The sequence below is a fragment of the Callithrix jacchus genome, chromosome 6 (assembly GCF_049354715.1).
Source record: "Callithrix jacchus isolate 240 chromosome 6, calJac240_pri, whole genome shotgun sequence".
Lineage (NCBI taxonomy): Eukaryota > Metazoa > Chordata > Mammalia > Primates > Cebidae > Callithrix > Callithrix jacchus.
The window spans coordinates 17,789,677-17,804,471 of NC_133507.1; the positions used below are offsets into that span (position 1 = coordinate 17,789,677).

Here is a 14,795-nt window from a genome sequence, read left to right on the forward strand (position 1 = left end):
GTATGGTGTTAAACTAACCCCACAGAGGCTTCGGACCCTCTGTGAGTTAGAGTGGCTGGCCTTTGGGGTAGGCTGGCCAGAAACGGGGACATACAACCCCAAGATCACTCAGGCTGTCTGGAACAAGGTGACAGGGTCCCCAGGCCACGCCAATCAATTTTCATACATTGATCAATGGCTGAAATTGATACCGCACCCTCCTCCTTGGCTGGAGAAATGCATAAAGCAGGCTGGACTTCAGGTTATGCTGGCAGGCCCAAAGAAAAGCCCCTCGGTGCCAGCTGTTCTTCCTGCCCCTGCCAAGGACCAAGAGTGGCCCCCACCATATTCTCGGCCATTGGGAACGGGGTCTCAACACCCCTCTCCGGACAGTACTAATAATCAGCCCTTGTCCCCGCCTCAACACTCAAAGCGGGGCCCCACACTCACCAAAGCTACTGCCCCTCCGGGAAGCACCTCCTGCACATGGCAGCAACCGGGCCGCCCTTTTTTTGTTCATGTCCCTTTTTCCTCTAGTGATTTGTATAACCAAGGCTCAACATCCCTCATTTTCTGAAAAGCCCCAGGCACTCACAGGGCTCCTGGAGTCGGTTTCACAAACCCACCATCCAAACTGGGATGATAGCCAGCAGCTACTCCTGGTGTTGTTCACCACAGAGGAGAGAACCAGAATTAGACAAGAAGCCCATAGAGCAATAATTGGGATGGGAGGAGGATCAGTAGAAGACCACCAGGAACAAATTAATGAAATTTTCCCTTCCATCAGGCCCAAATTAATGAAATTTTCCCTTCCATCAGGCCCAAATGGGACCCAAACAGGCGGGCCTACAGGCTTTGAACAATTTTCACCAGTACTTGTTAGAGGGGGTTGGGGGCAGCCCAAAAGCCCACCAACCTCTCCAAGGTAGGGACTGTGACCCAGGGTCCACAGGAGTCCCCAGCCACTTCCCTTGAGTGCTTACAGGATGCCTACCACACCTACACCCCTATTGACCCTGAGGCCCTGGAAAATCAGTGGGCCATCAATCTGGCTTTTGTTTTCCAGTCTGCCCCAGACATCAAAAGAAAATTGCAAAAATTAGAGGGGTTCCAGGGAATGAATCTAACTCAGTTGTTGGAGATTGCTCAGAAAGTCTTAAACAATAGAGACACCCTAGAGGTCAAACAAGGTAAGAGGGTTGCTAAGGCAGTGATAGCGGCACTCCAGGAAACCCGAGTTCTCTCCCAAGGACCAGAAACTCAGCAGAGAGGCCCAGGGAGACAAAGGCCCAGGTTAGGGCCCAACCAATGTGCATTCTGCCGAAGAGAGGGACACTTGAGAAACGAATGTCCAGAGAGAATGAGGCAAGGGGCAGTACAGGAAAGACAGCCAAAGGCCATTTTTAGCTTAGAAACCAAGGACTGACAGACCCTGGGCGCTCACCAACTAAGCCCCCAGGACCCCAGGGTCACTTTAAAAGTTGGGGGCAAACCTGTCAGTTTTTTGATCGACACAGGAACGGCCCACTCAGTCCTTACTCAGCCTCTGGGACCACTGTCCAGTAAAAGAACAATTATTCAGGGGGCCACAGGAAAAACCACATCAAGCCCTTGGACCACCAACCAACTCATTGATCTGGGGAACGGTACAGTCATCCACCCCTTTTTAGTTATTCCTGAATGTCCATACCCACTCCTAGGATGAGATTTACTCCACAAACTTTAAGCAAGTATTTCTTTCTGTGAGAGTCAAACTTGCCTCTCAATTCCTCCTCCCTTGGCATCAGGGCCACCTCAGCAAATCCTCATCACCTGTGCTCTGTCAGACGAGTATCTCTTGCAGGAAGCTATATCCTCAGAGGTAGATCAACCGCCAACATCAGACCTCCTCTGCCAGTTTCAAGAAAAGGTACCTGGAGTGTGGGCTGAGAAAATTCCCCAGGCTTGGCAAGTCACCATACCCCAGTTGTGGTCCAGCTATTGGCAACGGCAACTCCAGTCCAGGTACAACAATATCCCATGAGCCAGGAAGCCAGACGGGGAATTGCTCCACATATAACCAGACTCCTAAAAGGAGGGATCCTTACTACCTGTAAGTGCCCCCAGAATACTCCCTTATTCCCCATCTTAAAACCAGGCACAAAGGACTATCATTTGTACAGGACTTGAGGGAGGTAAACAAATGGGTGGAAACTGTTCATCCCACAGTTCCAAATCCGTACACCCTCCTAAGTCTCTTGGACCCGGAACACCACCATTACACTGTCTTGGATCTCAAGGATGCATTCTTCTGCATCCCTCTAGCTCCTGTTAGCCAGCCTATATTTGCTTTTGAATGGACTGACCCCAATACTGGGGTCTCGAGACAACTCACTTGGACAAGACTGCCTCAGGGGTTCAAAAACTCCCCCACTCTGTTTGATGAGGCACTTAACCAAGACCTTGCTGCCTTCTGAGCTGAGTTCCCAGAGTGTACCCTACTCCAATACGTGGATGACTTACTCTTGGCTACAAAAACCCAGGAGGCCTGTAATGAGACCACCCAGTCATTATTAAAAACCCTGCAGACTTTGGGGTACCGGGTCTCGCTAAAAAGGCCCAACTCTGCCAACAAAAGGTTACTTACCTGGGCTATATTATAGAGAAGGGAAACCAGGCACTGGCACCCAGCTGAGTCCAAGCAGTGCTGCAAATACACACCCCCACCACGAAACGCCAAGTGCGAGAATTCCTTGGGGCAGTAGGGTACTGCAGGCTATGGATTTTGGGATTTGCTGAGATAGCCAAGCCCCTGTATGCCTGCACTGGGGGAAATCAGCCCTTGACATGGACAGAGGTAGAGCAGCGGGCTTTTGACAATCTTAAGACTGTCTGGACTGCAGCCCCAGCCTTGGCCTTGCCAGATATCTCTAAACCTTTCCGGTTGTTTGTGCATGAAAAACAGGGAGTCGCTAAGGGGGTGCTCACCCAGACATTGGGACCATGGTCCCAGCCAGTTGCCTATCTTTCAAAAAGACTTGATCCCATAGCCTCTGGGTGGCCAGCTTGTCTGAGGTCGGTGGCAGCTATGGCCCTGTTAGTCAAGGAGGTGGAGAAACTAACCTTGGGGCAAGAGTTAAACTTAGTGGCACCCATGCGGTGGAGTCACTACTCCGTGAAGCTCCAGGAAAATGGATGTCTAATGCCCGCATAGTCCAATATCAGGCCTTACTTTTCGACCAGCCCCACATAAAATTTTCAAAAACCACAGTTTTAAACCCCGCCACACTGCTGCCTGACATCGAGCCAGAGGAGTGCATACATGATTGCCAACAGACAATAGATGTCCTTCATGCTCTGCGACCGGATCTCACCGACGTCCCCCTGCAGAACCCAGAGGTACTGTATACAGATGGCAGCAGTTTCATGGTCAACGGAGACAAGTATGCCGAGGCAGCTGTAGTCACCCTAGAGCGGGTTATCTGGGCCCAGGCTCTCCCACACAGGACCTCAGCCCAAAAGGCAGAACTCATAGCTCTAACAAATGCCTTGGACTGGGCAGAGGGAAAAACTGTCAACATCTACACTGATAGCCGATATGCCTTTGCTATGGCCCATGTACACGGAGCCATTTATAAAGAAAGAGGGCTGCTTACCTCAGAAAGAAAAGTCATCAAAAGCAAAGAGGAAATCCTAGCCCTACTAGAGGCTATATGGAAGCCCAAGGCAGTGGCATTAACACACTGCAAAGGACACCAAAAGGGAGATTCACCAGAGGCAAGGGGAAATAGAGCAGCTGACCTGCAAGCCAGACAGGCAGCCTTGGGGCCAGTAAAACCTCTGACTCTTCTTGTGACTCTGCCGGCCCCAACCCTGCCCCCTACCCCTATGTACTCACCTGATGAAGAAAACTTTGCTAAAGAACAAGAGGGATGACAAGATTCCACAGGATGGTAGACTCTACTGGACACGAGGATTGTGCTCCCAGAGGCTCTAGGGTGGACTCTAGTTAAGGACACACACCAGGCCACACACTTAGGACAAACAAAACTCACTGAGCTACTGAGGGCCAGATACTGCATTCCACATTTACATGAAATTGTTAGGGAAACTATTACTTGATGTGATGTGTGTGCCAGGGTAAACCCAGGAGGCAGTAAGTCTAGTCAGGCAGAGATAAGACTTAGGGGTACTAGCCCAGGGAAACACTGGGAGGTAAATTTTACTGAAATAAAGCCCCCAGCATGTGGCTATAAATACTTCCTTGTGTTTGTAGACACTTTCCCTGGATGGGTCGAGGCTTTTCCTACTCGGTCAGAAACTGCACTGGTAGTAACCAAAAGACTGTTACAGGACCTGGTTCCTCAGTTCAGCTTGCCCCTGACACTGGGATCAGATAATGGCCCTGCGTTTACAGCACAGGTTTCTCAGGGCCTGGCCAAAGCCCTGGGCATATCCTGGAAACTACATTGTGCCTATCGCCCCCAGAGTTCAGGGCAGGTTGAAAAGATGAACCGGACCATAAAGTAGACTTTAACAAAATTCATTCTAGAGACCAGTGAAAACTGGGTTAACCTGCTTCCTTTTGTTCTCCTCCGTACCCGATGTACTCCCTATAAAAAAGGCTTCACTCCTTTTGAAATTATGTTTGGAAGGCCCCCTTCCTTACTCCCCAAACTTGCTGACACCATACATGCTGAAGTCCATAATCATACACTCCTTAAGTCCTTGCAGGCACTCCAGTCTGTTCAGTCCCAGGTGTACCCACTCATCAGGGAAATTCAACCTACCCCAGTGGACCTCACTGACCAGCCACTCCACCCCTTCCAGCCCAGGGACAAAGTCCTGGTAAAGAGATTCACCACATCTGGCCTAACTCCTCGCTGGAAAGGACCCTACACCGTGATCCTGATCACTCCCATGGCAATCAAGGTGGACAGACTGCCTGGATCTACCATGCACATGTCAAGACTGCCCCCCCTGGACACACAATGGAGTGACCTCAGCTTCAGCAGGCCACCTAAAGCTAAAACTTTCGCACTCCTCGCAGTAACCTTCCTTGTCCCCCTGATTCCTGGTGTAGCCCCCTCGGAGAGGGGCTTGACTCCCACCTATTACTGGTGGGTCCTTACTAAAAGATCCACTGGAGGGTATGTTAGTTCCTTAATTGAAAAGGGATCCAAAAAGAGAAAAACTATTAAAGATTTAATACATGTTAAAAGAACAGGGGGGAAGAATGTGCTATAGCGGGCCTTGAGTTAGAGCCTGAGCAATGTCATTTTATAAGACAAAGCTGTTTTTTCCAAAAATAAGTTGTACTGTCCCATTCTTCTTGCAATAACTGCTGACCTTGGCTTCTGTAAACAAAACTGCTAGCTTGCTCTAAAGAACGTACACTGCTTGCCTTTGTCTTAACAGTAACTGCCTGGCCTTTGCTTATCAGTAGTTACTGTAAAGTTGCTTGCCCTGCATCCACTATGTGGTTTTTCAGCTTATATACCCTGATCCCCCTGAGTTCGGGGCCACGGGTTGGAGAGACGTGAGTCCTCCGTGGTCGCTGGCAATAAAGAGCCTGCAATTTGGCATACTTTTGTCTTGGTTATTTCAGTCTCGCATCCAATACTTCAACAGGACTCGCCATTATTATTATACTTTGTCTTCTCCATAGTAATCGTCGCAAGTTGTATTTATACTTTCATTTGCATGGTTGTGTTTAATCTGATTCCCTTGCTAACCTGTACTCTGCAGACAAGAGGTAACCAGGTCACCCGGTATTCTCAGAGCCTGGCACTGGGGCTGGCACACCGCTGGCGTTTGGTACCAGTTCAGAAAGCCTGACTGAATTGGGACTCTAACTCACTGTGTGGTACTTAGTCCATTTCCTTTGCTGGGCCTCAGTTTGCCTACGGGGGAAGGTGTGTATGTCCCTCAATTCCTAGCGACCGCCTCTAAAACGAGAAGGGGATGCCAAGGGGCGGGCATACATGCCCAAAGGGGCGCCCCCGGAAAGAAAAGCCCGGGGCGGGGCCTCAATGGGAAGAGAATTCTGAGGGAGGGTGGGGGCTGCGGGCCTCTAAGTATCGGCGTCATGCGGGGAGGAGCCTGCTGGGGAGGGTCTGATGGGCGTGGAGGCTGGGCCAAAAATGGTAAGTCCTCACCTGTCTTGTCCAGGCTCAAAGAGCCAAGGAGAAGGATGCCCCAGCCTGTTCCGTGCGCGCCTCCCCCTGCCCCGCCCCCGCCATGCCTCAGGACCCCAGCGCCGGGCTGCAGGTTCCCATTTCCGCCAGCCACCGGAAGTGCAGCCCAGCAAGGAGGGAAGTAGAAGAGAGCGCAGCACTGTTCAGCCAACACTAAGAGACGTGTACAGCGCACCCTGGTGCCTGGAGGAGGGATCGAAGCCATAGAGGCTTAGTGGCAGCGGAAGAAAAATTAACGTAGTACCTAACCTGGGCATCTCTGACAGTTCCAACAACAGTGTCTCTGTGCCTGCAGAGCACATTTGAAATATATGAATAGAATTAATCTTTCACCTTTTGATTAGATGCTGAGAAACTACCTACTATGTTATCTTCTAGATAGTGAGCCCCTTGAAGACTGAGATTGTATTGATCATCTCTGACTAGCAAGGAATGTGCCTTGCTAGTGTTCAGATGGAGTGGATTTTTAAATGGTGTCACTCTGGCTCTCCTAGGCTCCTGTTTTTATAACAAAAAGATCTTCAACATCATTAGTTATCAGAGAAATGCAAATCAAAACCACAGTGAGATACTACTTTGTACCCCTTAGGATGGCTAGAATACCTTTAAAAGAAAAACATCACATACTGGTAAGGATGTAGAGAAATCAAAAGCCTCATATGCTGCTTCTGGGAAGGGTGCAGTTACTGTGGAAAACAGTTTAGCCGTTTCTCAAAGTTAAACATGAAGTTACTATTTGACACAGAAATACCTCTAGGTATATAACCAAGAGAAATTAAAACGTGTCCACACCAAAACTTGAACACAAGTGTTCATAGCAGTATTATTTATACTAGATAAAATATGTAAACAACCTAAGTGTCCATCAGTAGATGAATGGATAAACAAAAGGCTGTATATTCATACAATAGATATTGTTCAGCATTAAAAGAGGATGAAGTACCGATACTTGCCACAGCATGAGGAACCTTGAAAACATTCTGCTAAGCGAAAGAAGCCAGACACAAGAGGTCACATGTTATATTGCTCCACTTACATGAAACATCCAAGATAGGCAAATCTCTAGAGACAGAAAGTAGATGAGTAGTTGCTGGGGGTAAGTGAAAAGGAGAATTAGGAGTTATTGCTTGTGGGTATGGGGTTTCTTTTTGGGGTAATAAAAATATACAGAAGTAGATAATGGCAATGGTTACACATGTCTGTTAATATACTCAAACCGTCTGAATTGTACTTTTTTTTTTTTTTGAGACAGAGTTTCGCTCTTGTTACCCAGGCTGGAGTGCAATGGTGCGAGCTCACCGCAACCTCCGCCTCCTGGATTCAAGCAATTCTCCTGCCTCAGCCTTCCGAGTAGCTGGGACTACAGGTGCACACCACTATGCCCAGCTAATTTTTTGTATTTTTAGTAGAGACGGGGTTTCACCATGTTGACCAGGATGGTCTCAATCTCTTGACCTTGTGATCCACCCGTCTCGGCCTCCCAAAGTGCTGGAATTACAGACGTGAGCCACCGCGCCTGGCATTGAATTGTACATTTTTAAATGGTGAATCGTGTAGTATGTGGATTATGTCTCAATTTTTAAAAAAAGGAACAGCCCTAATTTTCAAATTGTCCGCAGCTTTGTGGTTGCAATGGTCTGCGGAGCCAGCCCTGAGGGGCTGCAATCCTCCCACGTCTCCGTTCAGCCTGTCAGATGCTGCTTCTCTGCAAGGTTCAGCCCAACAGTCTCTCAGCCCTCCACAGCCCACCCTTGCCCACCCCTGCCCACCATGGGGAAGGTGGGTCTTTCCTCTGATTTCTTGCAAGGGAGCCTTTCCTTGAGAAGTGTAGTGGTTTAAGCCAGAAGCACTCTGGGACATTGAGTTCATCATACTTTTCTTTCTACCTTTGTATACATTTGAAACTTTCCATAATAACAGCAAAAAAGACTCTCCCCTCCAGCCTGCCTGGCACCCATGTAGCTTGTGTATATCTTCGTAGGTAAATTTACACTCATGCTTGACCTACATGAATAAGAATTCCCTCTCCGGAAATACAGACCCACACTGCCCTCTTCCCAGCTTGGTGATAACAGGAGAATAGAATAGAGCCTATGCCTTCTCTTCTCTAATGATCCTTGGCTTACAAGTTTTTCCCAAGAGACCACTCCTTTTTTTTCTTTTTATTTTTTTAAAGGCAAGTGAGTTGCCTTTGCATATCCTTTGCCCATTTTTCCACTGGGATTACTTTTCTTACTGATTTTTAGGAGCTATTTCTATATTCTGAATATTGATACTTTGTTGGAACTGCAAACCCTTTTTTTCCTTTGTGAGGCTTATCTTTAACTTTTAACCATATTTCTAGTAATATCTTTAAAATGCTCTGACCTTCCATTACTGTTCTTGCTATTTGTTTGTTTAAGGCAGAGCCCATTACACCATGCTTCCTGAAAAATCTGCTGGTGGTAGAGGAGGCCCAAGCTTGTCTTGCCTCCTTGGGTTTTCCAGAAAGTGGATTTCATTTCATTCTTCCAGCTCTTTATTATTATTATTATTATTAATATTATTTTGAGATGGAGTCTCCCTATGTCACCCAGGCTGGAGTTCAATGGTGCAGTCCCAGCTCACTGCATCCTCTACCTCCTGGGTTCAAGTGATTCTCCTGACTCAGCCTCCCAAGTAGCCAGGATTACAGGTGCCTGCCACCACACCTGGCTAATTTTTGTATTTTTAGTTGAGACCGGGTTTCACCATGTTAGCCAGGCTGGTCTCGAACTCCTGGCCTCGTGATCCTCCTGCCTCAGCCTCCCAAAGTGCTGGGATTACAGGCATGAGCCACCGCACCCAGCCTTTCTAGCTCTTATTGGTACCACAGTACAATGGTGTTAAAGGGGCAATCAGAGGCAAGATGATGACTGCATTGTGAGTCAATGCAAGGACTTGGCCTTCAATTCCCAGTAAGATAAGGAGCCACAGGCAGGGCATTGAGCAGAGGAGTAGCTAAGGCAATTGTCTAGGCTAGAGATGGCAGTGGCTTGGATTAGGGTGATAGAGGTGGAGGTGGTGAGAAGTGGTCAGACTTGGGGTGCATATTGAAGATGGAGCCAATAGGACTCGCCAGTGGATTAGAGCAGCAGTGTGAGAGAAAGACAAGAGACAAGGATGTCCCAAGGTGTTTGGCCTATGTAACTGTGGCTACTTTTGCTCAAAAAGTTATCAAATATTTAAATTGGGCTAAAATTTAAGTCGACTTCACAAATAAAGAGACCATCTCTGTTTTGTGACTACTGATCCCCAAGACCTACCACAGTGCCAGGTACATAGGCACTCAATAAATATTCGTGGATTGCTAAATAACAGTCTCTTGTACACATGGGTGGCGTCAATAGTATAGGCTTCAAGCACACCAGAGGACACAATGTATTTCCACACCCTTCAGCATCCATCTCAACTGTCCGAACTTCTCATTCCTCTCCACTCCCTTCCATTGTCCTCTCGCCCTACCAAGAGCACTAAGTCCCCCGCTGTATCCCCATGCTCCTTCCTCCTCCATCCTTCTCAGGGAGCAGGAAGATGGAGTGACAGGCAGGGGGGCCTGAAGGGCTTGAGAGCTTTCTCTCCACTCATTTCAGTCCTGTGGTTCTTGTGCCAAGGCTTTTAGCAACTCTGCTCGCTATCTGCATTAGCCACAAGAGGAGCAGATGAGAACGAAAGCAGGATGAGAGGCTCTTGTTCTTTCTCCCTTTCTAGAAGAGGCTAGCAGGGCTCTTCTCACCTTGACATTCAGTGGCAGACATTCATTAGCCTAAATATTACACCACCGCCGCCGCTGCCCCCATCATCATCAGTCATCACAAATCTGTTAATCAAAACAATTGCCATCACCTTTCGGTAAATGTTTACCATATGCCAGATGCTACTCATTTCACCTATATTAATTACTGAATTTCATCTTCGAGGACTCTGGGAGGTAGGTGTTATCATCCCCATTTTACAGATACACAAACTGAGATGGTTTCACTTGACCCTTTTATAGATCCCCTACCCTACTTTTGCTTTGCAAGGCTCACTTCCTCATATGAAATCCTTTATTGCTGTTTGCAAAACATGCTCAGTTTCTGCTTGCAGTTCCTCAGCCTTCAGATTTCAAATCTAAATTTTTTTTTAGTTTTATCCTTTTAATTAAGCATTTTCCTATGTCACAAAAATTATTTCAGAACATCTTGTTATAAAATATTCCTCTACATTAATATAGCATAATTAGTTTAACTATTCTACTTTGAACACTTAGATAATTTAAAGATTAAATTACAAAGATTAACTTTACATTAAAGTAGAAAGATTAAATTTGAGTCCTTTCTTTTTTTTATTTTTTCTTCTTTTTAATTGCATTTTAGGTTTGGGGGTACACGTGAAGAACATGCATGATAGTTGCATAGGTACACACGTGGAGTGTGATTTGCTGCCTTCCTCCCCTTCACCTATATCTGGCATTTCTCCCCATGCTATCTCTCCCTAACTCTCCCCCCTTGCTGTCCCTCTCCTATTCCCCCCAACAGACCCCAGTGTGTAGTGCTCCCCTCCCTGTGTCCATGTGTTCTCATTGTTCAACACCCGCCTATGAGTGAGAACATGCGGGATTTCATTTTCTGTTCTTGTATCAGTTTGCTGAGAATGATGTTCTCCAGGTTCATCCATAAAAATCGAACGCTTCATGAATTTGCGTGTCATTCTTGCGCAGGGGCCATGCTAATCTTCTCTGTATCGTTCCAATTTTAGTATATGTGCTGCCGAAGTGAGCACTCAAATCTAAATTTTTTAGAGTCAGGCATGGTCTCACTCTAGTGCCCGGGCTGGAGTGCAGTGGCTATTCACAGGCATGATCATAGCACGCTGCAGCCCTGAAGTCCACCGCTGAAGACATACCTTTCCCTCATGCCCTCGACTAAATGCTCACTGCCGCAGGAGGGGCCTTTCTTTATATTTGGTGACCCTGAAGCCTCCAGTCTTTCTCGGATATTCTCTTCCCACTGCCTCTGACGCCTGTTTGTGCCCAGGTAAGGGGATGAGGATTGTTCTGCTTAATTTGGAAGAAAAGAATAACTTGTGGATTTGAGCTCAGAGGAACATGGCAGCAGCTGTTTCGGGCTTTTGCTATTTTACCTATTCCTTGCCAAAAATCTGTCTTCTCTCTCTCTCCCTCATGCACACACATCCACCCACTCCCAAACACACACACAGCTTTCTCTTGGCTTGAAAATGTTTTGAGGGCACATGCTCTGTTCACCTGGCAAAGAAAGGGTGTGGGTTTCAGTATCAAGCTGACTTTGGTTCAAACAGGCTGTACTTGAGCTGGGTCACCATGCCCAAGAAGCATGAGTCAGGGCTAAAATCTATTTGCTGGCTCAGCCAAGCACTGAGAACTGGCCCAGGTCTGCATTAGCCAGGGAGGGAGTGCCTTTTTCCAGCTGCTCTGCCCAGAAGACTTGCCTTTTTGCAGTGCACCCACTCAGAGGGGGAGTCTTTCCCTAATGCACACAAAGGTGCTTTATGTGAGGAGCAAACATGATTCAAAGCCCACTGGGCCTCATGCTTTAGACAGGCGGCTGTATATATTTATTTCTTCAGCCAAGAATTTGAGAACCCCGACTCTGCTGCAGGCACTGTGCCAGGGTGGCAGGACCAGTGTGACAAAGTCATGATTGCTGCCTTAGAGAAGCCTGCGGTCTAGTTGAGAGATACTCACCAACAGCTGGATGGGCACTTCACCTAGCACTCCCAGAATACAAGCTATAGACGATGCTGAAGGAATGGTGGGGACAGTGTTCCAGGCAGCAGGAACTGCACAGGAAAAGGCAGTGAGATGCAAAACAGCATAGCATCTACAGAGAACAAAGCACAGTTAGGCATTCCTGAAGCACAGAGGGTCAGGTGGGCACAGCAGGAGAAAGGGTGAGCACCTCTGAGGCTCATTTTTCTTATCTCTAAATCAAGGATGACTATCACCTCCATCATGCTGAACCTGAATTCAATGCACCACTGCTTCTGTGTCCCGGTAGTTTTGAAACTCTGTTGCCCAAGCCGGAGTGTGATGGCATGATCTTAGCTCACTGCAACCTTTGCCTCCTGGGCTCAGGTGATTCTCCTGCCTTAGCCTCCCGAGCATCTGGGACCACAGGTGTGTACCACCATGCCTGGCTAATTTTTGGATTTTTTTCAGTAGAGAAGGGTTTTTGCCATGTTGCCCAGGCTGGTCTCAAACTTCTGAGCTTGGGCAGTCACCTGCCTCAGCCTCTCAAAGTGCTGGGATTACAGGAGTGAGCCACTGTGCCCAGCCCTAGTTTTAAACTTCTCAAAGGCAGGTGCCATGTCTACAGCTATACCCTAATGGCACACTGTCTGCAGACATACCCTTCCCTCATGCCCTGGACTAAATGCTCACTGTCCCAGGAGGGTCTTTTCTCTATCTTTGGTGACCCTGCAGCCTTCAGTCTTTTTTAGATACTCTCTTTGCACTGCTTCTGGCACCTGTTCATGCTCAGGGAAGGGGATGAGTATCAGACACTGTGCTGAGCATAAAACTTGTGTTAAATAAGTAGTTTCTGACTGTCTAGTGCTAGCACATATTAGAGATCTAATAAGTATTTGTTGAATGAATGAAACCAGCCATTCCTGAAGCTTGGTCCTCACCTCCTCAGCCTGCCTGAGATACAGGGTTGGAGGAGGGTCTTTGGAGAGGAGCAAGAAGGAGGAAGCACACCAAAACGTTCTTTCCAGAGGGAGCAGCTGCTTGGACCATAGAGCAAAGCCCTGTGCAGAATTTTCCTTAAACTGGGGGCCTCTGGGTTGCCTTAGGGCCTCCACTCTCTGCTTTCTACTCTCAGGGGCAGGACAAAGGGGCATGGCTGAGGTGTGAGTGGCCAGGGTGGGGGTGCAGGCAGAGCTCCAGTCCCAGAAAATGGCTGCTCATATCGCTCACTGGGAGTGCAAGGAAGAGGCTGGGGACTGAAGAGGCAGAGCCAAGGGAACATAAGAAAATCTTAGCTGCAGGGAAAAGCGCTCTTCTTTGCAATGAAGGCAATGAAATTAGAGGTAATTGTGAGACAAAGAGATTCGATAAAACCTAGGGAGGCAATCAGGTAAGGGGGGCTGGGGCTGGCTCGGGAGATGGAACAGCTGTTCCTCCCCTCCAGCACCACTGGTAATAGCCCCTGTGTTGTGAGAATTGAACAAACAGTCCTTTCTGGCCCCAAACGGCACTGCCATGTAATGGGGGCAGCTGGAGCAGCCAGAGGAGTACGGGTATCCTGACCACGGACAAGACCTAAGCTTTCCCCCCAGACAACACCCTACTCCTGGGGTCTGGAAGCCCAAGAATGGTGAAGCTTGGACCTGCTGTAAGGGCAGGAGGCTAACGGGGGTGGCTACTGTAGGACTGACCTCCCTTTCACCTGCAGGCCACAGACCCTGGGAGGAGCTAGGGCATTCCCTCCTTCCCTGTCCCCTGTGTCCTCCCTTTCACTCGCTGAGGATACAGTGGTGAGTAACTCACACCATGAAACAGAATGAAATGTGCAAAGTGCTAGTTAGGAAGCACAGGGCTGCGTGGATGCATACAGCAGGCGACAGCCCAGTCCAGCTGTTCCTCAGCTGGGGAAGTCTTTAAAAAGAAGGGGTCTTGGCTGGGCACGGTGGATCACGCCTATAATCCCAGCCCTTTGGGAGGCCAAGGCAGGTGGATCACAAGGTCAAGAGATTGAGACCATCCTGGTCAACATGGTGAAACCCCATCTCTACTAAAAATACAAAAATTAGCTGGGCATGGTGGTACACACCTGTAGTCCCAGCTACTCGGGAGGCTGAGGCAGGAGAATTGCTTGAACCCAGAAGGCGGAGGTTGCAGTGAGCCGAGATCGTGCCATTGCACTCCAGCCTGGGTAACAAGAGCAAAACTCCATCTCAAAAAAAAAAAAAAAAAAAAAAAAAGAAGGGATCTGGAATGGGGCCTGACGCAAGGCTGTGGGGAGAGGAGTCAGTAGGAAAGGAAGCAAGAGCACCTTCTGGAGGATGCACTGCACTTCAGAGGCATGTTTTTCTTTCCTTTCTTTTTTTAAAAAATTTCTTACTCTAATCTTATGACAGATTAGGGAGGCAGGTTTTGAAGCAGGTTGCTGATGAGATAGAAAAACGACTTGGGGAGATGCGGGGCAAAGAGTGACCAGGGTGAATCAACACAATGGCTTTGGGAACTGGGGATCCTTGGCTCCACCTGGTTGGCCCTGACCATGGGAGCCCTGGGCCTGGAGCTGCCCTCGTCCTGCTGGGAGGTCCTGTGGCCATTGCCCGCCTACTTGCTGGTTTCCTCCAGTGGCTATGACTTGGGCACTGTGGGCTATGCCATGGCCACATTGCATGATTGTGAGGACACCATACATGAACTGCAGAATCAGGACCGGAGCCCGAAGCTGACTTACCCTGAAAACATCCTACCTTCATTCCTGCCCAGACAGCCCTCCCTCCCATTCCCCATTAAAGAGCAAGTTTATTTTCTAATAAGAGAGAGAGGGAGAAGAAAAGAAAAAAGGCCAGGTGCAGTGAGTCATGCCTTTAATCCCAGCACTTTGTGGGGCCAAAGTGGGTGGATCACCGGAGGTCAGGAAT

General features: G+C 48.3%; 1 protein-coding gene and 1 non-coding gene across 10 annotated transcripts in view; both read right to left on the reverse strand.

Moving 5' to 3' along the window:
• The window catches only part of DET1 (DET1 partner of COP1 E3 ubiquitin ligase), a 96,916-nt gene that overhangs the window by 34,066 nt on the left and 48,055 nt on the right, over window positions 1-14,795 (reverse strand). For 3 of the 9 annotated variants that reach the window (XM_035306522.3, XM_035306519.3, XM_035306513.3), the window contains exon 1: window positions 6,117-6,258. The exons of 4 other annotated variants lie outside the window; for them this stretch is intronic. The gene's annotated coding sequence lies outside the window, so the exon portion shown is untranslated. Of the gene's footprint in view, window positions 1-3,856; window positions 3,964-5,818; window positions 5,914-6,116; window positions 6,259-14,795 lie in introns of those variants that run through there. 2 more of the 9 variants (XM_054258280.2, XM_035306516.3) reach the window with 2 other exon arrangements.
• LOC118154862 (U6 spliceosomal RNA) lies at window positions 10,831-10,937 on the reverse strand. Its single transcript, XR_004745114.1, has one exon. It is a non-coding gene; the product is annotated as a U6 spliceosomal RNA (small nuclear RNA).